General features: G+C 36.0%; 1 pseudogene; it reads right to left on the bottom strand.

The window, feature by feature from the left end:
• Positions 1-2,359: 2,359 nt before the first annotated feature.
• LOC130955576 (mediator of RNA polymerase II transcription subunit 16-like) lies at positions 2,360-7,113 on the bottom strand (annotated as a pseudogene).
• Between the last annotated feature and the right edge of the window lie 16,583 nt (positions 7,114-23,696).

Raw genomic sequence — 23,696 nt, 5'->3', positions numbered from 1 at the left:
CCAATAAGAACAGTTAATTTATTAGTTTTAAAAGATGTGCTATATATCTTTCGTCATTTTTCCTCTATAATTTATAATATATAATGAAATTGTATATAGAAAAATTCTTGGGTATACAACCTTTAATATTTTTTTATTTGACTAACATAAATATTAAATTATTTTTAATAAATAAATTTTATAAATTAATGTGTATAAATTCTAAAAAATATGAGTATAAATTATATTGATTTATGTGTGTAAAATTTTAGTATATATATATATATATATATGCATTTAAAATATATTGATAAATAAAATATAATCATTTTAAAGAATTTATTTAATATGTTATAATTTTACTATCACGAGAAAAATAAATAAATTTTAAAATAATTTACTTTTATATATGTACTATATATAATATATAAAGATTTTTTTAACATCTAATTAGATGTTAATGTTATTAAAATTCAAAATAAAAAAAAGATAGTGGGCTTAACCCAACAGTCACAAAAAAAACCCAACAAAAACATATATATAGACTTTGCTTAATTAAAGTTCACACCAGAAAAAAATATATTCAAAACATTTTTGCTGGTCTTTTCTTAATTTCTTTCTACCATTGCTTCTGCTCCAAGAAATTCTTGGAACTGACTAAATCATCATAACGAGGTAGGAAATGTAATGAATTAATGGTATTATACTCTGTTTGATTTCTATTTCTAACATTTATTTTTATCTTCTGTGTTAGCTCAAAAGAACTGCACAATATATCTAGCATTCCATTCAAGAAAGATATCAAGAAAAATAAAAGGTCTGCAGCACAAATAATTCAATTACTTTCTTTACTATATCTAATTGTCCCTTAAGATAATTTTCGTTTTATTTGTAGGTTTAAAGAACCTTTTTTCAATCCTAATGCTGAGGGATTGATGCATCCAAGGAATCAACAGTACAACCCAGAGGAATTGCATACTTCAAGATCTAAAATGTCCATATCAACTCTTGTAAAGAATTATACAAGTAGCATTCTGAACAAGAATGATTACAGGTCTGCAGCAGTAAGAATTCAATTACTTTCTTTTATTATATCTAATTGTCACTTAACATTTGTTTTATTTGTAAGTATACTGGTAAGGCAATTCTGGTTTGGATGCCAGGAATCAACAGTACAACCCAGAGGTTTATCATGGTACTATTCCCCGGGACCTCAATGCACCAGCCGGGAATTCCCATGTTGGTCAGAGCCAGAAGAAGATCCAAAGATTCTAAAGAGGACCAACATTCTCATTCTCATACAGACAAACCACTTCACACTTCAAATTCGAATGTTTGGGAGGGTGATGAATCCAAAAAATGGATTTGCAAAGCTTTGAAACAAGGTGCCAAAGCTTGTGATAAAATTGACGATAAGAACTTGCCTATGGAATTGCCTAATCGCTATAACACACACACAATTGTCTAAACAAAGCATATGTAGGCTGAGTTTGGTAAAGCTTTTTTAAGAGGAACTTGTGCTTTTGGTAAATTAAAAAGTCCAAATACTTATGCTTGTGGCTTTTAAAAGTTAGGGGTGCTTTTGAAAACACCTAAGCGGGAGCTTTTCAAAGCTGGCTTGTACTTATCAAATTTTATTTATTTTCTCGCATATATTTATATTGCCATTGAAATCCTCATATGTTTTTAACTTCTCATCCTAACATTCACAAATTCTAACACAGTCTTCATATATTTTTTATTTTTCAACCTAATCTTCACAAATTTCAACACAAATATATCTCTATCACATATTAAGAATGAACTTCTATCTATTTATATTATTTTTTGTGTGTTATTTTTGTATTTTTTCGGTAGATCTATTATGTTTGTTTGTTTTTTATCTGTACTTTGAAATGTGAAGAGGATGACTTGGTTTATGAAAACCAATCATAAAATTTTTCTTGCATGAACATTAGTCAAAATTATAATAACATGTATATACATATCTAAATATAGATATATAATCATAAGAGTAGTTTATTTGAGATATGTGTCCTATTTTTTGTGATCTGTAAGTAAAGGTGAGCCAATATATATAGGTGGATAATAGATGTACCCAGTACTAACACTGGATTACATACAAATTTTATTATTGGCTAATGATAACTCTATTTATATTAGTACAATCAAGTAAATATTTAAACCAATAGTCTCTAAAATTTGAGTTAGGTAATTTAGTACTTTTAATGATAATGTTTAGGATAAAATAAATTTTCATGATACTTATCTAAAATTTTAAAGTTAAAAAATAAAAGTTTATTATATTTATGTTTATTATGAATTTTTTATTTTAAAATTATTTTATTTTAAAATATTATATAAAATTTTAAAGAATTTGAAAAAATAAATTATTCTTCGTTATAAACATGTTTATTATAATTTTTGTAAGTTTTAAAAGCTATTTTACCAAACACAATTATGATGCTTATACTTATTAAAAGTCATTTTTAATTTGATTTTACCAAATGCAAGTGCTGCAGCTTTTAAAAAGCTGTCTTTTAAAAGACAGCTTTCATAAGCTACTTTCAAAAAGTAAAAACTTTACCAAACCAAGCCGTAGTAAGCACGATTATTAGCAAAAATGAAAATAAAAATTAAATGAAGCACCAATCAGAAAATCACTTCACAAAGAAGTACAGATTTGGATATTCTAGATTTTATCTATAGTTTCTTATCCATGTACTCTGATTTGTCAAAACCAATGAAGCAAAGTAATCTACATGTAATGAACAAGAGAGTAGTCTCCAATTCATATGAACCTGTTTTTTTTCCTCTTACTATTTACTTGCACTCAATTTGATTTAAGAGAAGACTTCAATTTGCAAAAAAGAAAGGATCATACAGACAGACCAATCCAAGAAACTTCAAATTCCAAAGAGGATAATGAATCCAAGAAACTTTGTGAGGCTTTGAAACAAGCTGCAAAAGCATGTGACAAAGCTAAAGACCAGAAATTGCCTATGAAATTACCTCAAGGTATCAAATTGCCACGAGGTATGAAATTGCCTTATATTAAAGGGACTAAAGAAACTGTCTGTGTACTTTCTAAGATTCTTGCTGAACTCATATGCTAAAATGTTTTTGAAGGGAGGGGGAAAGAGAGAGGGGTTATTATCATTGCTGAATCATGTATCCCTGTAACCAGATCATGGATTATTAGTTTTGTTATGCCTTATTAGTTTTCATTAGTTTTTGAAGGGAGGGGGAAAGAGGGGGTATTATAATTGCTGATTCAACTTCCCTGTAACCAGATCATACCAAAGATGTTGATGCATGTTGATTCAACTCTCTCTCTCTCCTCTCTCTCTCTCTCTCTCTTCACAAGTTTGTCTAAGAATAGACTTCAAATTTTAATGCACCAAAAAGAAATTAAAAAGAACATGTATATTATCTTTTCATGACCGACACAAACTTGACACACTACTTAATCACTAAATCAGTAATAGGAAATAACATCACCATATAACGTTCACGAAATACTAATTATATCTAGTTTAATTTGTCTTCAAGAAAGTACTGACTCTTGAATGAGCAAACACAAAGTTACCTGCATGTGTGGGCCAAGGGATGCATGTGTGGAGAATAGTGTGTGTGGAAGCACCAGTATTAGGAGGCCAGGAGGGGGAATAAAAGATAGCTTGTTACTTGAATCAGTTCCATTAGTATCACTAATATCATTTGATATTAATTTAAGAGAGTAAAATCAATGGGGATGCAAATTTTGGTATGAGAATAATTTAATGAATCTATTAGAATGAATAAATAGCAAAAAATATCAACTCAGAATCAGGTCCATACCCTCAATAATCACAACAGCTATCACGAAGCCACCTCGAGTTGGATCAAAGGCTACTGCTGTTACACCAGAGCCCCATGTCGTGGCTGCAGAAGATTGCGCTGCAGCTTCAGGACTCACATATGCTGAAAAATTCGAAACTGGGGAGCAGTGAAGTGGTATAGAATCCCCAATATTTTGGTCTGTTAGCTTTTTCCCTCACTTTTCTTCAGATATCAGATAATCTTGCCAACTAAACAAATAGGCAGCTAAAGGGGCAAATCCGCTCCAGTTTGGTGGACTAAGAGGTGGGGCACAGTTATTGATACTTGTCTTTGAGTTGCTTGGAAACCATTTCCAGGACCAGGCATAACCTCCCAAACAACAACGGTGGATGGATTTACAATTGGCACACCTGCGACATGCATGGCACCACTGTCCATGATGATAGCATCAGCATCCATAATGCCACTGGGTCCACAACCCAGTAGCCCTTTACTTGTGCAAAACCATCTAGCTGGTGCTGCATTCTGGCAATGAGGCCACTGTGACCAGTGAAGTTGAACGGAGCCTGATGAGAACACAGAACACACACAAAGAAAATTGAGCCATCTAGCTGAAATAAAAATAACTCCAAGTGTCAGATATATAAAAATGACGTATTTGAGCTCATTATTAATTAGAAACAAATGAACATGTAAAATGAAAGATTAAGAGAATAACTGAAAGAATTCATAAAACTAGGCGTGAAAAGAATTGACCTGAGGTTTGAAACTGTTGAGAAATAAACTTTTCCTCAAATATTGACTTTGAATTGGCGGCACAGCTAGACTTAGATGAAAGCCACCTATACTGATTTTTACAGAAAGTAATTAATTTATATTTAAATTAAACAAAAATTAAACTGCAAACACATACATGCTTGTTAAAGTGCAAACTTTACCCTAGTACAATGACTTTATGGTTGAATTATGGATAATGGAATTTTCACTAATACCTCAAAACCTTTCTCTTAAATTTTTCTTGACAGTTACAAACTCACAATCAGAGTTTTGGAAGAATTAAAAAAAATTACCTATCTGCCTTTAGTAAAATTATTTCTAAAATGCTTTTTATGTAAACATTTTTTAAAGAAAATCTTCTTTAGAATCTTCCTCTCATTCCTTACATATCTACATAAGATTTAACGCCATCAAAAGTGTAACTGAAATGTTTATAAGAATTCTTGAAAAATAATGCAGAGAAACTATAAACAGTGAAAACGTAAGTTGCATACCAGAGACACCCCTGATAGCCACTTTGTAACAACTGCAATATCTTGTCGCCACTCATGCTCAAGCTGCCAGTAGCTAGTATCACGTACAAGATTAGCTGGCCCCTGAAGGGACAAGAAAACAGTAACAATAATCAAACAAGCAAAGCATGTATTAGGAATGGAAAAGCAAGAGAAGCTGAAACGTAGGCCGAAAAAAAGTATCATCCCACCAGCAGACACAAGTATCAAGTCAATTAATTAAATTAGCTTCCTAGGACTAATCTATACTATATAGTCAAATCTCCTTTTCATCCAAAGATTTTGATAATCTGCTCAATCATACAGGAAGCTGAATAGAAAATGTTAACGAAATCTATGGTCATAGGAAAACCCATGGCAGAGAACTTCTAACTATATTATTATACTAAAACTACTATCTTGTGCTATAAATTTTTATTGCAGTACCCACTTATGTAACCCTCACTTACTTGAGATGGTTGAGTCCAAATAAGTAGAACTCCTCCGGTAAAAGGAAGTAATGAAATTAAAATACCTGCTAGGACATCGAATACTGCACATTCAGTAGGCCTCTCTGGGATCACAATATGTATAGGGATCCAAAATGGTGGATTTGCAGTTGAGCTATGAAAACAAAAGACCAGAAAAAGCAAGAGCCATTACAGAAGATCATCAGTTACCCAAACTAATAGACATGTTGGCAACAGAACATTTAGTACATGATCAAAGATAAGGTGAGAAACACAGGCACTGGATAACAAGTGTACACTAACCTGGGAATTCTAGCACATGTTTCAGAGGCACAAGCTATAGCATTCAGTTTTCCACACCAGGAAACTACACTGCGAAAAAGACACGCGATCAATAAGTTCTTTCAGAAAATAAACACAACCCAATTCGCTCTACACAAGGTTCTTAGGAGATCAAAAACATAATCTCAGTTTCACACCAACAGAATCATAGACTGCAAAATCAGTCTACACTCTACACTACATAAGCATCAAATCACGAAGTTCTTATAATTTAAAATCAAAAGATGCCATAATAGAAAACCTCGGAATCCTTAAACAATATAACTTGCAGCCTGCCTGAAACTCCTAAAAGCAACAAAAATCTTCATCACAGAAAATTTTCACAGCAAAATTACTTAATACTTACACACTTATCCAGTATCACTATCATCTCTACTCGAGCTCCCTTCTTTATTTATTTATTTACCTTTTTTCAAGGATTATTTGAAAAAGGAAGAAAGGAAAACATACTCAAATCTTAATCTTACTGAAGATATGGTGATCCCAGTTAAATGACACAAAAAAACAAGGGAAAAGAATGAGAAAATCAAATTACAAACAGTTCAACACCAACAAGGCAAATTCAACGAGTACCAGGAAATAAATACAGGGAACTGAGATAGAATCTAGCAGTGCATATGCATATATACCTGAAATTGCGGCAAACTTCAGGGACACTCATCTTGTGGAGCAAATGGGACTTTGGTTGCTTAAGCCTAATGCAAAAAACTGTAGCAGGGGTGGTAGTGACTGAGTCTTCCTCCATTGGATTCTCCACAGGTGGCTGCTTCTGTTCACCACTAAATTCCACTGCTTCATTCTTCTCTTGAGCCTCAGCCACAGCCTCCGGCTCCTCGTCCTCCACCACTGGGCCCTTTGTCCCACCAACTTGATTCATATACACACGAAAGAGAAAGTTGCAATGCGGTAAAGTGGTGCAAACTGCAAAGTCGCAATTGAAGGTGACAGATATCACTATTGTAGAGAAAGCGAGAAAGGAGATTAGTGGGGTTCGTGTCAATTTTTTCTTTGCGGAAACTTTGATGTGATTTCTTTTGAGGGTTAGGTTTTTATTTTCGTTTCATGTGGTGGTAGGCAAAGCAGGTGTGAATGTTATTCCAAGCTTGGTGTTATTGGGAGGAAGCTTCTTTTTCAATTAAAGAAGATTCAATGTATTTTGAGGTTTTCAAAGTTTTGGCTTTTGAATAGTTGAATGGAATTGGAATTGGAATTGGAATTTGAATTTGGAATGGATGGCATGCAACGAATTAATGGAGTTTTTGTTTGACAGTTGCAGCAATGAACAATGCAATGAAGATTGAAGAAGCAACTATGATAATTTTCTAATTTGTTTGTGATTATATAATCCCAAATTATGTTATTTTAAATTAAATGACTTATATAATAGTGATTTTATTTACGGACCTGCTACACATACAAGTAAAAAGGCTTTACAAGTCATACAAGCTCTCAGTCTATACTCCTTGCACATGCGCACTGAATTAGTTTGAATGAAGCGTAACATTCACGCGCTCTACTCAACACTCGCGCTTCGCGAAAACCGCTCCTTGATGGCGCACTCTCCCACTTCTACAAGTCATTCAAAGAAAACACAACCGTTCCATTTTCGAGCAACATTGCAAACGCCAGAGATAACAATCGTCGCGAAGATTCGAACTCTCCATCAACACAACATAGAACTCTCGATCAAGAATCTCCAGAAAAAGCAAAGTTATAATACTCAAGGTACGTTACGTTACTATTTTACTCATCCTGTATATTTTTCAGATTTCGAAAACGAAGAACTAGGTTTTACTGTTCTTCTACGTTGTTGTAGGTTTTACTGTTCTTCTACGTTCTTCTAGGTTTTACAGTTTTTAATATTCTACTTGTTCTAGGTTTTAGTGTTATTCTTGGTTCTAGGTTATACTGTTCTTCTTAGTTGTTCTAGGTGTTACTGTTCTTGTTGTTTTAGTTCTTCTGGTAATTGATTTTTGGAAGTATATTGCTTGATTTGGTGGGTGTATATGGAATATTTTGTTCAGTGTATATTTATGAACTGATATACTGTAATATAGTGATCACTTGCAACTGTTCTAATATTTGCTTGTCCACGGGTGTATATTGCTTGACCTTGTATATTAATGCATGTTTGAGTAATATCTGACTGATATCTATGGGTGTATCTGACTCATACCTATGGGTGTATCTGACTCATATCTATGGGTATATCTGAATAATATGTATAGGTGTATCTGAATAATATGTTGAATAATATGTATGGGTGTATCTGAGTCATATCTATGGGTGTATCTGACTCATATCTATGGGTGTATCTTACTGATATCTATGGGTGTATTTTTCATTTCAGAAACAATGGCAGCCAGAAACCAAGTTGGAAAAAATGTAAGAACAAATATATGTCTTAGGTGAAATCAGTTTTATTTAATAGAAATATAACTGACTATAATTTTGCTTTGTTTTGTTTACAGCAAACCAAGGACCTTAAGTGTGCAACACACTTGTTAAGTGAGAAATTCACAAACATGAGTGAGGAGAAGAAAACAATAGTTAGGGATTTGGGATTTGGCGGCCTGATGCACATCCCACCGCTGAGGGTGCATCACCAAATATTAAGGGAGTTGGCTAACTCCTTCAAATTAGGGAAAAACAAACTGGAAACCGGCTATGGTTCATTTAAAATAAGACAAAAAACAATAGGGGCTACGCTTGGCATCAATGCGTCAGGTAACTCGCTAAAAATTATAGGTGTATATGAGCCATATTCAGTTGTATTTCAATTGATGCTTGGGTGTATTTGAACTGATTTTCATACTATGTTGTTTTTCTTTTTGTAGGAGATACATTTCATCAGAAAGTCAATTATAAGAAACTTTCTAAGATGACAAACAAATTTATAGAAGATTCCAAGGTAAGACCCTCAAAAATCTAACAAATGAGATGATGGCTATTGCCGTTGATAATGAACAGGATCGCATCATGTTCAAGAGGATTTTCATCCTCTATATACAGATGGCGTTCCTATTACCAATGACAATAAACAAAATCTCACCTGTTCATCTGGCTCCAATTTTTGAGATGGACACAATAACATAGCGGAACTGGGGAGGACATGTTTTGAGTTTTATCGTCAAGGGTATAACGGATTACAAGGTGAAAAAAAAAGGCATTGATGGCTGCCTCTTTGTCCTGATAATAATTTACTTTCATCTTTCAAAAAACAAAGACAAGAAGAGGGAAGAAAGACCTCCAGAACCCTGGATTGCCAACTGAACTAAGGAATAGTTGGTCGAAAGAATGAGGGGAGAAATGGAGGACCATATGGTAAGTGAACAAAATATCTTGGGTGTATTTTATTTACCTGAATGCTGCTAACTACAATTTCTAATGTTTCAGGGGTTGTAAAGATGGGTGAAGCAAAGGAAAAAATGAAAGAAATAAAGAAAAAAGAAAAAAAAAGAAGAAAGTAAAAAAACCAAAAAAAGAAAGGCAAGTTCATCTGAGATTGAAAAAACTGAAAGTGACCATTCTACCTCTGAGTCTGAAACTGAAGAAGACTCAGAGGATTCAACAAGAAAACAACTGACCCGAAAATCCAAAAAGTAAGTAACATGCTTGGGTGTATTTTGTTTCTACATTTGGGTGTATTTTGTTTATCCATTTGGGTGTATTTTAATTCTCCATTTGTGTGTATCTTGTTTATCAAGTTGGGTGTATTTTGTGCATTCCTTTGGGTGTATCTTGTGCATTGATTTGGGTGTATTTTATCCCTTTTAGAATGTTTTTAAAAAATGATTGTTTGCCTTCCAGAATCGAGTCCAAAAAAAGAAAGAAGATTGAGGAGAATTCTGATTCAGAATCTGAATCAACTGAATCTGAATCAACTGATAAGTAATGTTCTGAAATTATTACTCATTTCTTTTGGGTTTATTATCGAGATTTCATGTATTAACAAAGTATCTCTTATTAACTTATAGAAGCGAAGAATCATCACCAGTGGAGAAGCAAAAAACAAAGAAAAAGACTCAGAGAACACAAAAAAGTAAGCACTTCTTTGGATAGTGTTCTGTGATCAGATTAATTTTATATTTCTGATTCATACTTGTTTTTTCCCCCAAGACACAATCCAAAAAGAAAAAGGTCATTGTGCAGGATTCATCTCTTGAGTAAACTCAATCCTATCATGGGTACAGTACTTTCTAAACAATATTACCATCTATCATCAAAATTATATTTGTTAACATGTTCTTTTATGCATGTACTGTCAGATCTGAAATTGAAACTCAAGAATTAGATGAATTCTTAAGGGAAAACAATGAAAAATCTGCTGCACAGGGGTATGTCTTGTTGGGGTGTATTTTTTAGATTTTAGGGGTGTTTTATTTACTAATAATTGTTTCTTGTTTCGCAGGGAGAAACAAGCTGACCTACGATCGACCGAAGGTCATTATGTCTCATCTGAAACGTAAGAATCTTTATTTGATTAAATCTTGTTATCATGATTTAACAGTATGGTATTTTTTGTGAATAACATGTACTCTATTATGTTTAGAATACCGGACGTAAACCTGGAAAGTGATGATCCTTCCTCTCAAGGACACACAGAACAAAGTAGCGTAAACAAACCGGTAGAGAGCGTGTAATTTCTCTTTCCAATAACTGTTGCTTTTATTCTTTTATTACGTTCTACTTCTAATTCTGTATATATTTTTTTAGAAAAAAAAGCCCTTTATTGTTTTATTTGAGAAAAAAAAGACAGAAAAAAAAGCAAAAACTGCAAGTATGTAAGTTCTCAAAAAACAAAGCCTGTCTTTCTTTTAAATTATTCGGGTGTATTTTTGACTTTCTTAAGGTGTATTTTAGGTTGAGTCTATTTGAAGAGTCAGCCAGTGAGCCGGCTGAAGAAAACATGATGGTTATGAGAGAAGAGACGCCGTCCAAAGTGCTTGCGATGTGAGTTTTTCAAAAAAATTTCAACCTTATAACCTTTTTTATTTTCAAAGGCATTGTTAACTTTTTGTTTTTCTTCTTGTTTAGAGTTCCGATTCAAGTGTATCTACCACTGTCCCAAACAACCACTACACCTGAGACAGAAAATGAATCAACCCCTCTGCTACAGATTGAAGGAACTACAAAAAGGTAAGAAATAGTGTTGGGTGTATATTTGGTTACAGTTTGGGTGTATATTGGTAGTGTTGGGGTGTATATTTTTGACGATTGATCCAGGACTAGTTTTTTTTTGCATCATGATTAAATTTATGTACCGTGCAGCACTCCTGAACCCCCCCAACAACTTGAAGAAAGCACACCCACGCTTCCCCCAGCTCCATCTAAAATGTAAGTTCATCAAAGTAAAATCAATGTTTGGTTATCATCAGTATATTCTTATTCTTATAATACGTTATACATGATCACGCAGTAATCCAGCCCCAGAAGACGCTGCTGCGTTGATGACGATGGCACATACAGCATCGTATGTTCCTAAAGCAGATCCGTTGCCATCATTCAGCCTTGGCTTGACTGATTCAAGCCAAGAAGAAGCAGCAACGTGATAAACCCCATTTGTAAAGCTTATCTTATGCTTGATTTAGGGGATTTTATAACCTTTTACCCACATTTATGCAATGAAATAGCATGGTTTTGTATATTCTCCTTTAATTGTGCTTAAGAGTGAAAACATGCTTTTTAGGACTCAAAATAGCTAAATTTAATTCACCTTGATTCTATTAGATACCTTGATATGTTTGTTAAGTGATTTCAGATTTATGAGGCAAAGATTGGATCAAGGGAATGAAGAAAAAGCATGTAAAGTTGGAGAACTCATGAAGAAATTATGGAACCAAAAAAGCTGTCAAGCCGACCTCTTCGTACTTAATTGATCATAACTTGAGCTACAGAGGTTCAATTGATGCGGTTCCAGTTGGCTTGGAAAGCTAACATCCGGGGCTTCGAAACGATATAAGATTTGCCATAGTTTCATCGCGCATAGGGCGCGCACGCGCACGGTACGCGGACGCGCCGATGGAGGCACATGACCCACTTAATGCAACACGTGGCCAGCGATTTTAGAAGCCTTGTGGGCCCAATCCAACTCATTTCTGATGCTATTTAAGCCAAGAATTGAAGAGGAATCAATATACTTTTGACCATTAGTTTAGTTTAGTTTTAGAAGTAGTTTCTAGAGAGAGAAGCTCTCACTTCTCTCTAGGATTAGGATTAGGATTAGGTTTAGTTCTTAGATCTAGGTTTTAATCTTTGCTTTCTTCTACTTCTACCTTTCAATTCTTTGTTGTTACATTCATCTTCCTCTATTCTTTTGTTGTAATTTCCTTTATGTTGTTCTTGTGTTTTGATGAAGATCTACTTTTGTTCCTTCCATTTTCTTTCAATTCAATAAGAGGTAATTCATGTAGATCTTGTTTCCTTTAATTGTTGTTGTTAATTCTTTACATTTGATTGTTGTTAGAATTAATTCTTGTTGTTGATTTACTATGCTTTTCTTTTGTGCCTTCCAAGTGTTTGATGAAATGCTTGGTTGGATTTTAGAGTAGAGTTTTATGTTCTTGGCTTGGAAAGGTAACTTAGGAACTCTTGAGTTACTAATGTCCAAGTAATTGATGATTGGGATCCATTGACTCTAGTTCTCACTAATTGAATTAGTGGAGAGTTAGGACTTATGGACTAGGATTGATATAGCTCATTTGACTTTCCTTTACTACTAGTTAGAGGATGATTTAATGAGATTAATCCTTGCCAATTCTCATATTGTGGTTAGTGATTAGGAGAGAGATCCTTGACCACCAACCCTTGCCAAGACCTTTTTAGCCATTAGTTTACTTTCTTGCCATTTATCTTTCATGTTTCATATCAAAACCCCAAAATAACTCACAACCAATAACAAGACACTTTATTGTAAATCCTAGGGAGAACGACCCGAGGTTTAAATACTTCGGTTTATAGATTTTAGGGGTTTGTACTTGTGATAAACAAATTTTTGCATGAAAGGATTATTGTTGGTTTAGAGACTATACTTCAACGAGAATTCATTTGTGAATTCTAAACCGTCAAAAATCCAATCATCAAAATGGCGCCGTTGCCGGGGATTTGCAATGGTGTTATGTTATTGGTTATTGTATATATGTGAATATTGTGAATAGGTTTATCTTTTGTTTGTTTCTTAATTTTTGTTAGTTTTATTTTGTTCTCTCAATATGAATTCTCACTTTGGCTTTGAGTTTGGTTCTAATTGTGTTGTAGGAAATATTCACTTCAATGATAACATGTACCAAGGATGGAACCAACAAAGATGGGAGGAGCCTCAAGGAATTGATCACTCCTATTGGCAACAACCTCCGGATACTTATAGGTATAATTTCCATCCTAATGCATGCCAATTTAACGGCTATGATGACTCTTTTTGTGACACTCAACAACCACCATCATATGCCTATGAATCTCATCCTCAACATGAACCTCAACCATTCTCACAAGCCTTTCATTACCAAACACCGCCCTATGATCCATATTCACCATATCACCAATCATCCATGCCATACTCTTATGACCATTATGAGCAAGAACCTTTAGAACCACCACAACCCTATCAAGATTACTACCAAGAACCACTTCAATGCACACTGATGATTAGATTTTTGACGGTATAGAATTTCACAAATAAATTCTCGTTGCAAGTATAGTTTCTAAACCAATCAATAATCCTTTCATACAAAAGATTGTTTGTCACAAGTAACAAACCCCTAATTTTATAAACCGAAGTATTCAAACCTCGGGTCGTTCTCCCTAGGAATTACAATAAAGTGTCTTGTTATTGGTTGTGAGTTATTTTGGGGTTTTGATAAGAAGAATGAAAGATAAATGACAAGAAAGTAAACTAAGGCCTAAAAAGGTCTTGGCAAGGGTTGGTGGTCAAGGATCTCTATCCTAATCACTAACCACAATATGAGAATTGGCAAGGATTAATCTCATTAAATCATCCTCTAACTAGTAGTAAAGGAAAGTCAAATGAGCTATATCAATCCTAGTCCATAAGTCCTAACTCTCCACTAATTCAATTAGTGAGAACTAGAGTCAATGGATCCTAATCATCAATTACTTGGACATTAGTAACTCAAGAGGTCCTAAGTTACCTTTCCAAGCCAAGAGTATAAAATTCTACTCTAAAATCCAACCAAGCATTTCATCAAACACTTGGAAGGCATAAAAGGAAAGCATAGTAAAATTGCAAGAAAAGTAAATCTACACTACTCAATTGCAAGGAATTAAACAACAACAAATCAAATGAACACAATTATTATGAATTACCTCTAATTGAATTGAAAGAGAATAGGAGGAACAAAAGTAGATCCACAACAAAGCATAAGAACAACATAAAGGAAATTACAACAAAAGAATAGAGGAATATGAATGTAACAACAAAGAATTGAAAAGTAGAAGTAGAAGAAAGCAAAGATTAAAACCTAGATCTAAGAACTAATCCTAATCCTAATCCTAGAGAGAAGTGGGAGCTTCTCTCTCTAGAAACTACTTCTAACTACTAAACTAAGCTAATGGTAACTAACTTCTAAAGAATGAAAAGTATCTTCATTCCCCCTTCAATCCTTGGCTTAAATAGCATCAGAAATGAGTTGGATTGGGCCCACAAGGCTTCTAAAATCGCTGGCCACGTTTTGCTTTAAGTGAACCAGGTGGCTGCAACGGCGCGTGCGCGCCACCATACGTGTAGCAACTATGGCAAATCTTATATCGTTTCGAAGCCCCGGATGTTAGCTTTCTAACCCAACTAGAACTGCATCATTTGGACCTCTGTAGCTCAAGTTATGGTCGTTTAAGTGCGAAAAGGTCGGCTTGTCAGCTTTCCGGTTCTTTCATTTCTTCATGAGTTCTCCAACTTTTCATGCTTCTTTCTTCATTCCCTTGATCCAATCTTTGCCTCCTAAACCTTAAATCACTTAACAAACATATCAAGGCATCTAATGGAATCAAGGAGAATTAGATTTAGCTATTTTAAGTCCTAAAAAGCATGTGTTCACTCTTAAGCACAATTAAAGGAGAAGTTATAAAACCATGCTATTTCAATGGATAAATGTGGGTAAAAGGTTATAAAATCCCCTAAAATCAATACAAGATAAACCCTACAAATGGGGTTTATCAACCTCCCCACACTTAAACCAAGCATGTCCTCATGCTAAAACCAAGAGAGAGCAAAGGGATCAACATTTATTCAATGAAAACAAACTAAATGCAATCTACCTATATGCAACTATCTACATGAATGCAAATGCTTGGTCAAAATAAATCAATTCCCAAGAAGCATATATGCACAAGGGCTAAGGACTAGCAAGTCTAATCCACAATTGAATTGAGTTATTAAACATTTTGACAAACTTGCATGAAAAGTGATGATCATAGATGGAAACATGTAATTGAGCATCAAACCCTCACCGGATGTGTTTGCACTCTATTCGCTCAAGTGTTTAGGGTTGATTCTCTCAATTCTCCCCTAATCATGCTTTCTAAGATTTGTTCTTCTTCTAACAATCAACATATATTTCATGCATGCATACAAGTATCATGAGGTCTTTTCTTTGGTTGTAATGGGGCTAGGGTCAAGGTAGGATGCATATATGGTCAAGTGAGCTTGAAGTTTGAATCTTTGATAAGCTTAGACTTTCCACCTAACCTATGACATCCTATACAATTAAGTTCTAACCTAACTACAAATTTTTCTCATTTTTTCCACATACTCATGTATCCCTTTTCATTTCACAACACTTATGCATTGATCTTTATTGGACTTTGCTTTACTTAGGGCATTTTGTCCCCTTTTTATTACTTTTCTTTTTCTTCTTTTTCTTTCTTTTTCTATATTTTTTTTTCATATTGTTTTTTTTCTTTTTTCTTTCTTTTTTTTTCTTTTGTTTTTCTCATTTTTTTTATATACAAGAACATCAATGCATAAGGTTTTACATTTGATCGATACATGAACATGTACCCAATTCCCAATATTTTCAATAACAATACAAAACTACCTTTTTTTTTCACCAATGTCCCAAGTTTTCCCACTCTTGAATGATGCTCACACACACTAGCCTAAGCTAATCAAAGATCCAAATTAAGGACATTTATTGTTTTTCGCTTTAAGCTTGTAATGTGCTAAAATAAGAATAAGTGGGTTAAGCGTAGGCTCAAAGTTGGCTAACAAAGGAAGATAAAAGGTAAGGCCATTTGGGTAAGTGAGCTAATGAAATGATGGCCTCAATCATATAAATGCATGAATACACAAAATAATAGACATAAAGAATCAAACAATTCAAAGATTACAATCATAGAAAGAGAATAATGCGCACAAGAAGAAAAAATAAGTGGTTATAAGATGTAACCACACCATTAGGCTCAAAACTCACTTGCTTGTGTTCTTAGCTCAAAAACATGATCCACAATATATATAATTCAAGCAAGTTTTATGAAAAATTTTCACTCAAATCAATTGAGGTGCCCTATAGATAGAAATCTTGAAAATTTTCATTATTTTGACTAAGCTTATTGTGTATACATATGCAAAAATAAGAAAATGCAAGTAAAAACCATGAAATCCTAGAATGAAATGCAAAAGTGTTGGGATTAGGAATTTGTCACCCAAAATCGCCGACCGGTCGGACGACCTCCCCACACTTAAAAGTTTGCACCGTCCTCGGTGCACCCAAAGAAGAGCAAGGGGGTACGGCGACTCTCCGGATTGCTACATGTTCTTAGTCTTGCTTCCGTTATTGCTTGTGGTGCATCATTTATGAAAAACAAAAATATAACACCATAAGATGAGAAGATATAAAAGCAAGGAAGCATGCATTGTTGGAATGAGGTAGATCACTAGAATTAAGTGAGTGAATTAGTTGTGGCATTCATAGAAGTAAGTGTGTGAATCTAAATTAGGCACCTTTTAGAACACACATTAGCATAAAAGTCATATCACAAAAGAAGCATGCACTTCACTTATCCTAGTATGCTTGAGGTGCTTTAAGTGAACTTGTAAGGTAAAACAAGCATTGGAGAAGCATGAAAGCATTCAAGCCAAACATATATGGATGCATAGAGTTATGAACACAATGCATTAAGGTAAATGCACAACATCATCCATCAAGAAGTTGCCTAATCACAAAATAAGGCTCAAATTACATGGTGGCCAAATCATGTAATTCAAGCAGAGTTACAAGCTCGAAGGTGGTGCACGAAATTGCAATCACACTTTTGCAATCCCTCACAGCTAACCAGCAAGTGCACTGGGTCGTCCAAGTAATACCTTACGTGAGTAAGGGTCGATCCCACGGAGATTGTCGACTTGAAGCAAGCTATGGTTATCTTGTAACTCTTAGTCAGGATATCAAAAATTATCAGGATTGATTGTGAAAAGCAAAAGATCATGAAATAAGTACTTGTTTTGCAGTAATGGGGAAGAGGTTGAGGTTTTGGAGATGCTCTGTCTTCTGAACCTCTGCTTTCCTACTGTCTTCTTCTTCAAACACGCAAGGCTCCTTCCATGGCAAGCTGTACGTAGGGTTTCACCGTTGTCAATGGCTACCTCCCATCCTCTCAGTAAAAATGTTCAACGGGCTCTGTCACAGCACGGCTAATCATCTGTCGGTTCTCAATCAGGTTGGAATAGAATCCAGTGATTCTTTTGCGTCTGTCACTAACGCCCAACCTTCAGAAGTTTGAAGCTCGTCACAGTCATTCAATCCTTGAATCCTACTCAGAATACCACAGACAAGGTTTAGACCTTCTGGATTCTCTTGAATGCCGCCATCAATTCTAGCTTATACCACGAAGATTCTGATTAAGGAATCCAAGAGATATCTACTCAATCTAAGGTAGAACGGAGGTGGTTGTCAGGCACATGTTCATAGTTGAGAATGATGATGAGTGTCACGGATCATCACATTCATCAGGTTTACGAACAAGTGATATCTTAGAATGGAAGCAAGCATGATTGAATGGAAAACAGTAGTAATTGCATTAATCCATCAAGACACAGCAGAGCTCCTCACCCCCAACCATGGGGTTTAGAGACTCATGCCGTAGAAGATACAATGAGAAACGTGTAAAGTGTCATGAGGTATAGATACAATGTCAAAAGATCCTATTAATAGTGAACTAGTAACCTAGGGTTTACAGAATTGAGTAAATGACAGAAAAATCCACTTCCGGGCCCACTTGGTGTGTGCTTGGACTGAGCATTGAAGCATTTTCGTGTAGAGACTCTTTCTGGAGTTAAACGCCAGCTTTTATGCCAGTTTGGGCGTTTAACTCCAATTTTTATGCCAGTTCCAGCGTTAAACGCTGGAAATTCTGAAGCTGATTTGCAATGCCGGTTTGGGCCATCAAATCTCAGACAAAGTATAGACTATTATACATTTCTGGAAAGCCCAGGATGTCTACTTTCCAACGCCGTTGAGAGCGCGCCAATTGGGCTTCTGTAGCTCCAGAAAATCTACTTTGAGTGTAGGGAGGTCAGAATCCAACAGCATTTGCAGTCCTTTTCAGCCTCTAAATCAGATTTTTGCTCAGGACCCTCAATTTCAGCCAGAAAATACCTGAAATCACAGAAAAACACACAAACTCATAGTAAAGTCCAGAAAAGTGAATTTTAACTAAAAACTAATAAAAATATAATAAAAACTAACTAAAATATACTAAAAACATACTCAAAATAATGCCAAAAAACGTATAAATTATCCGCTCATCACAACACCAAACTTAAATTGTTGCTTGTCCCCAAGCAACTGAAAATCAAAATAGAATAAAGAGAAGAGAATATACTATAGACTCCAAAATATCAAAGAAACTTAGCTCCAATTAGATGAGCGGGACTAGTAGCTTTTTGCTTCCGAACAGTTTTGGCATCTCGCTTTATCCTTTGAAGTTTAGAATGATTGGCATCTATAAGAACTCAGAACTCAGATAGTGTTATTGATTCTCCTAGTTAAGTATGATGATTCTTGAACATAGCTACTTTATGAGTCTTGGCTGTGGCCCAAAGCACTCTGTCTTCCAGTATTACCACCGGATACATACATGCCACAGGCACATAATTGGGTGAACCTTTTCAAATTGTGACTCAGCTTTGCTAGAGTCCCCAATTAGAGGTGCTCAGGGTTCTTAAGCACACTCTTTTTGCCTTGGATCACAACTTTATTTCTTTCTTTTTCTTTTTCTCTTCTTTTTTTTTCTTCGTTTTTTTTTTTTGCTTTTTCTTGCTTCAAGAATCAATTTAATAATTTTTCAGATCCTCAATAACAGTTCTCCCTTTCCATCATTCTTTCAAGAGCCAACAATTTTAACATTCTTAAAACAACAAATTCAAAAGACATATGCACTGTTCAAGCATTCGTTCAGAAAACAAAAAGTATTGTCACCACATTAAACTAATTCAAATAGTTTCAGAGATGAATTCGAAATCCTGTACTTCTTGTTCTTTTATGATTAAAGTATTTTTCATTTAAGAGAGGTGATGGATTCATAGGACATTTATAGCTTTAAGACATGAACTTTAAATTTTATTAATCATGAACTAAGAACAAGACTCAAAAATAGATATAAGATAAGACTAATAATAATAGAGAACAAAAAATTTAAATAGGCTCCTAATGATAGAGGTTATCACAGAGTTAGGACTCAACAACCTTGATTTTGAGAAGTGGATGCTCCCTCCACTTGAGGGGAGAGCTTTTGGCGTTTCATCTCTTGAAGTTCACGCCCCTGCTTCTCTTGTTCCTTCAGCAATTTGCAGAGCATGCAGTTCTGATTCTGCTGTTCTTCCTTAAGTTGCTCCATAGTTTCTTGCAACTTGGTGATAGATGCTTCTAGGCTGGCCCAGTAGTCAATTTCAGGAAATTCAGGGAGGAACTCCTGCGCCCTCTTTTTGATAGAATTGTCTTGCATTTGTCCTTCCATTGACTTCTTGGTGATTGGATGTTCAATGGGTATGAATTCATCTACTCCCATCTTCACCCCAGCCTCTTTACAGAGCAAGAAGATCAAGCTTGGGTAAGCCAGTTTGGCTTCAGTGGAATTCTTATTTGCAATTGTGTAGATCTCACAAGCAATCAGATGATGAACCTCCACTTCTTTTCCAAGCATAATGCAATGAATCATCACTGCTCTCTTGATGGTGACCTTAGAACGGTTGCTAGTGGGCAATATGGAACGCCCAATAAAGTCTAGCCAACCTCTTGCAATTGGTTTGAGGTCTCCCCTCTTGAGTTGGTTTGGGACACCTTTTGAATTGGTTATCCATTTAGTTCCAGGGAGGCATATGTCCTCTAGAACTTGATCCAACCCTTTATCTGCTCTCACCATCCTCCTATTAAAGGATTCAGGATCATCTTGCAGTTGAGGCAATTTGAAGACCTCTCTTATTTTGTCCAGATGGAAGTAAATAATTATCCCTCTGACCATGGTTCTGTAGGTATGAAAAGCAGTTCCAGTCATTCTCTGCTTATCTGTCAGCCACAGATTTGAGTAGAATTCCTGAACCATGTTCCTTCCAACCTTTGTCTTAGGGTTGGTTAGAACTTCCCATCCTCTGTTTCGAATTTGCTCTTGGATCTCCGAATATTCATCTTCTTTCAGATTGAATTTGACTTCCGGGATCACTGACCTCAGACCCATTATTTTGTGGTAATGGTCTGCATGTTCTTTGGTTAAGAACTTCTCTTGACTCCAAACATCCTTTGGATTATTCTCTTTCTTGCCTCTTGAATTGGTTTGTTTTCCTCTAGGAGCCATGATCTTGATAAATCTTGGCCTAGTGATCACGGAAAGCACACCAAACTTAGAGGTTTGCTTGTCCTCAAGCAAAAGAAGGCAAAGAGGGGAGAGAAGAGGAGAGCAAATTCGAATGGTGTGGGGAAGGAGGGTGGCCGAACGTGTTTAAATAGGAGAGGAGGAGAGATTTTCGAAAATTTGAAGGAGATTTGAGAAGATATGGAAAAATTTTGAGGAGATAATTGAGTTTTTTGAAAGAGTCTAGGAAAGGATTTGAAATAGATTTGAAGAAGATTCTAATTTTTGAAATTGGAAGGTGAATGATGAAAGTTTGTAATGTGTTTATGTAAAAAGATATGGATTAAAACAAGAAAGTTTGAAAAAATTTGAAGTGGGAACAAAATCTCCTCCCCCTGCCTTTCTGGCGTTAAACGCCCAGAATGGTATCCATTCTGGCGTTTAACGCCCATTTGGTGGCCTATTTGGGTGTTTAACGCCCAGCCAGGTATCCTGGCTGGCGTTAAACGCCAAAAATCCCTTTATCACTGGGTGTTTTGCTAAACGCCCAGGATGCTGCACACCTGGCGTTAAACGCCCAGAATGGTGCCCATTCTGGCGTTTAACGCCCAAAATGGCACAATTACTGGCGTTAAACGCCCAGAATGGTGCCCATTCTGGCATTTAACGCCCAAAGTACCCCTTACTGGCGTTTTTTCGCCAGTAAGCTCTTTTTCTCTGTTTTTCGCACTGAATCCTTCTGTAACTCTGTGAATTCCTTCAAATTTGATAATTACTCTTTAAGAATATATATTAAATCTTGATTAGACAGAACAGATACCCTTCTAATCACTGGGTTGCCTCCCAGCAAGCGCTTCTTTATTGTCTTTAGCTGGACCTTCACTGGAAATCACTCAAGTCTCAATTTTGAGCATTCTTGCTCAAAATTGCTTTCAAGATAATGCCTGATCCTCTGTCCATTAACAATGAACTTCTTGTCAGAATCAGTATCCTGAAGCTCAACATATCCATATGGTGATACTCCTATAATCACATACGGACCCCTCCAGCGGGACTTAAGCTTTCCTGGGAACAATCTGAGCCAAGAGTTGAAGAGCAGAACCTTTTGTCCTGGCTCAAAGACTCTGGATGACAATTTCTTGTCATGCCACTTCTTTGCCTTTTCCTTATAAATTTTTGCATTTTCAAAGGCATTGAGTCTGAATTCCTCTAGCTCATTTAGCTGGAGCAATCTTTTTTCACCAGCTAACTTAGCATCCATGTTTAGGAATCTGGTTGCCCAGTAGGCTTTATGTTCCAGTTCTACGGGCAGATGACAGGCCTTCCCATACACCAGTTGGTATGGAGAGGTTCCTATAGGAGTCTTGTATGCTGTTCTGTATGCCCACAGAGCATCATCCAAGCTCTTTGCCCAATCCTTTCTACGGGTAATGACAGTCCGTTCCAGGATTCTTTTGAGCTCTCTGTTAGAGACCTCAGCTTGCCCATTTGTCTGTGGGTGATACGGAGTTGCTACTTTGTGGCTAATTCCATATCTAACCATAGCAGAGTACAGTTGTTTATTGCAGAAATGGGTGCCTCCATCACTGATCAGTACTCTGGGAACACCAAACCTGCTGAAGATGTGTTTCTGGAGGAATTTCAGCACGGTTTTGGTATCATTATTGGGTGTGGCAATTGCTTCCACCCATTTAGATACATAGTCTACTGCCACTAGAATATAAGTGTTTGAGTATGATGGTGGGAAGGGACCCATGAAGTCAATTCCCCATACATCAAACAATTCAATCTCTAAGATCCCTTGCTGAGGCATGGCTTAACCATGAGGCAAGTTACCAGCTCTTTGGCAACTGTCACAGTTACGCACAAATTCTCGGGCATCTCTATAGAGAGTAGGCCAGTAGAATCCGCATTGGAGGACCTTGGTTGCTGTTCGCTCACTTCCAAAATGTCCTCCATATTTTGATCCATGGCAATGCCATAGGATTCTTTGTGCTTCCTCTCTGGGTACACATCTGCGGATTATCCCGTCTGCACATCTCTTAAAGAGGTATGGCTCATCCCACAGGTAGTACTTGGCATCTGAAATCAATTTCTTTCTTTGCACTCTGTTGTACTCCCGGGGTATGAACCTCACAGCTTTGTAATTTGCAATATCTGCAAACCATGGAGCTTTCTGAATGGCGAAAAGTTGCTCATCTGGAAAGGTCTCCGAGATCTCAGTAGGGGGGAGGGACGCCCCAACCACTGGTTCTATTCGGGACAGATGATCAGCTACTTGATTCTCTGTCCTTTTTCTGTCTCTTATTTCTATATCAAACTCTTGCAGAAGCAACACCCATCTTATGAGCCTGGGTTTTGAATCCTGCTTTGTGAGTAAGTATTTAAGAGCAGCATGGTCAGTGTACACAATCACCTTTGATCCTACCAAATAGGATCTAAACTTGTCAATGGCATAGACCACTGCAAGTAACTCTTTTTCTGTGGTTGTGTAATTCTTCTGTGCGTCATTTAGAACACGGCTGGCATAATAAATGACGTGCAGAAGCTTGTTATGCCTCTGTCCCAACACTGCACCAATGGCATGGTCACTGGCATCACACATTAATTCGAATGGTAATGTCCAGTCTGGTGCAGAGATGACTGGTGCTGTGACCAGCTTGGCTTTCAGGGTCTCAAATGCCTGCAAACACTGTGTGTTAAACACAAATGGTGTGTCAGCAGCTAGTAGGTTGCTCAGAGGTTTTGCAATTTTTGAAAAATCTTTTATAAACCTTCTGTAGAATTCTGCATGCCCCAGAAAGCTTCTGATTGCCTTAACATTGGCAGGTGGTGGTAATTTTTCAATTACCTCTACCTTTGCCTTATCCACCTCTATTCCCCTGCTTGAAATTTTGTGCCCAAGGACAATTCCTTCAGTCACCATAAAGTGACATTTCTCCCAGTTTAAAACCAGGTTAGTCTCTTGGCACCTTTTCAGGACAAGTGCTAGGTGGTTGAGACAGGAGCTGAATGA

This window comes from Arachis stenosperma, chromosome 10 (genome assembly GCF_014773155.1).
Source record: "Arachis stenosperma cultivar V10309 chromosome 10, arast.V10309.gnm1.PFL2, whole genome shotgun sequence".
Classification (NCBI taxonomy): Eukaryota; Viridiplantae; Streptophyta; class Magnoliopsida; order Fabales; family Fabaceae; genus Arachis; species Arachis stenosperma.
The sequence above is the reverse complement of the archived record's forward strand: the minus strand, read 5'-3'. Positions and strand labels throughout refer to the sequence as shown.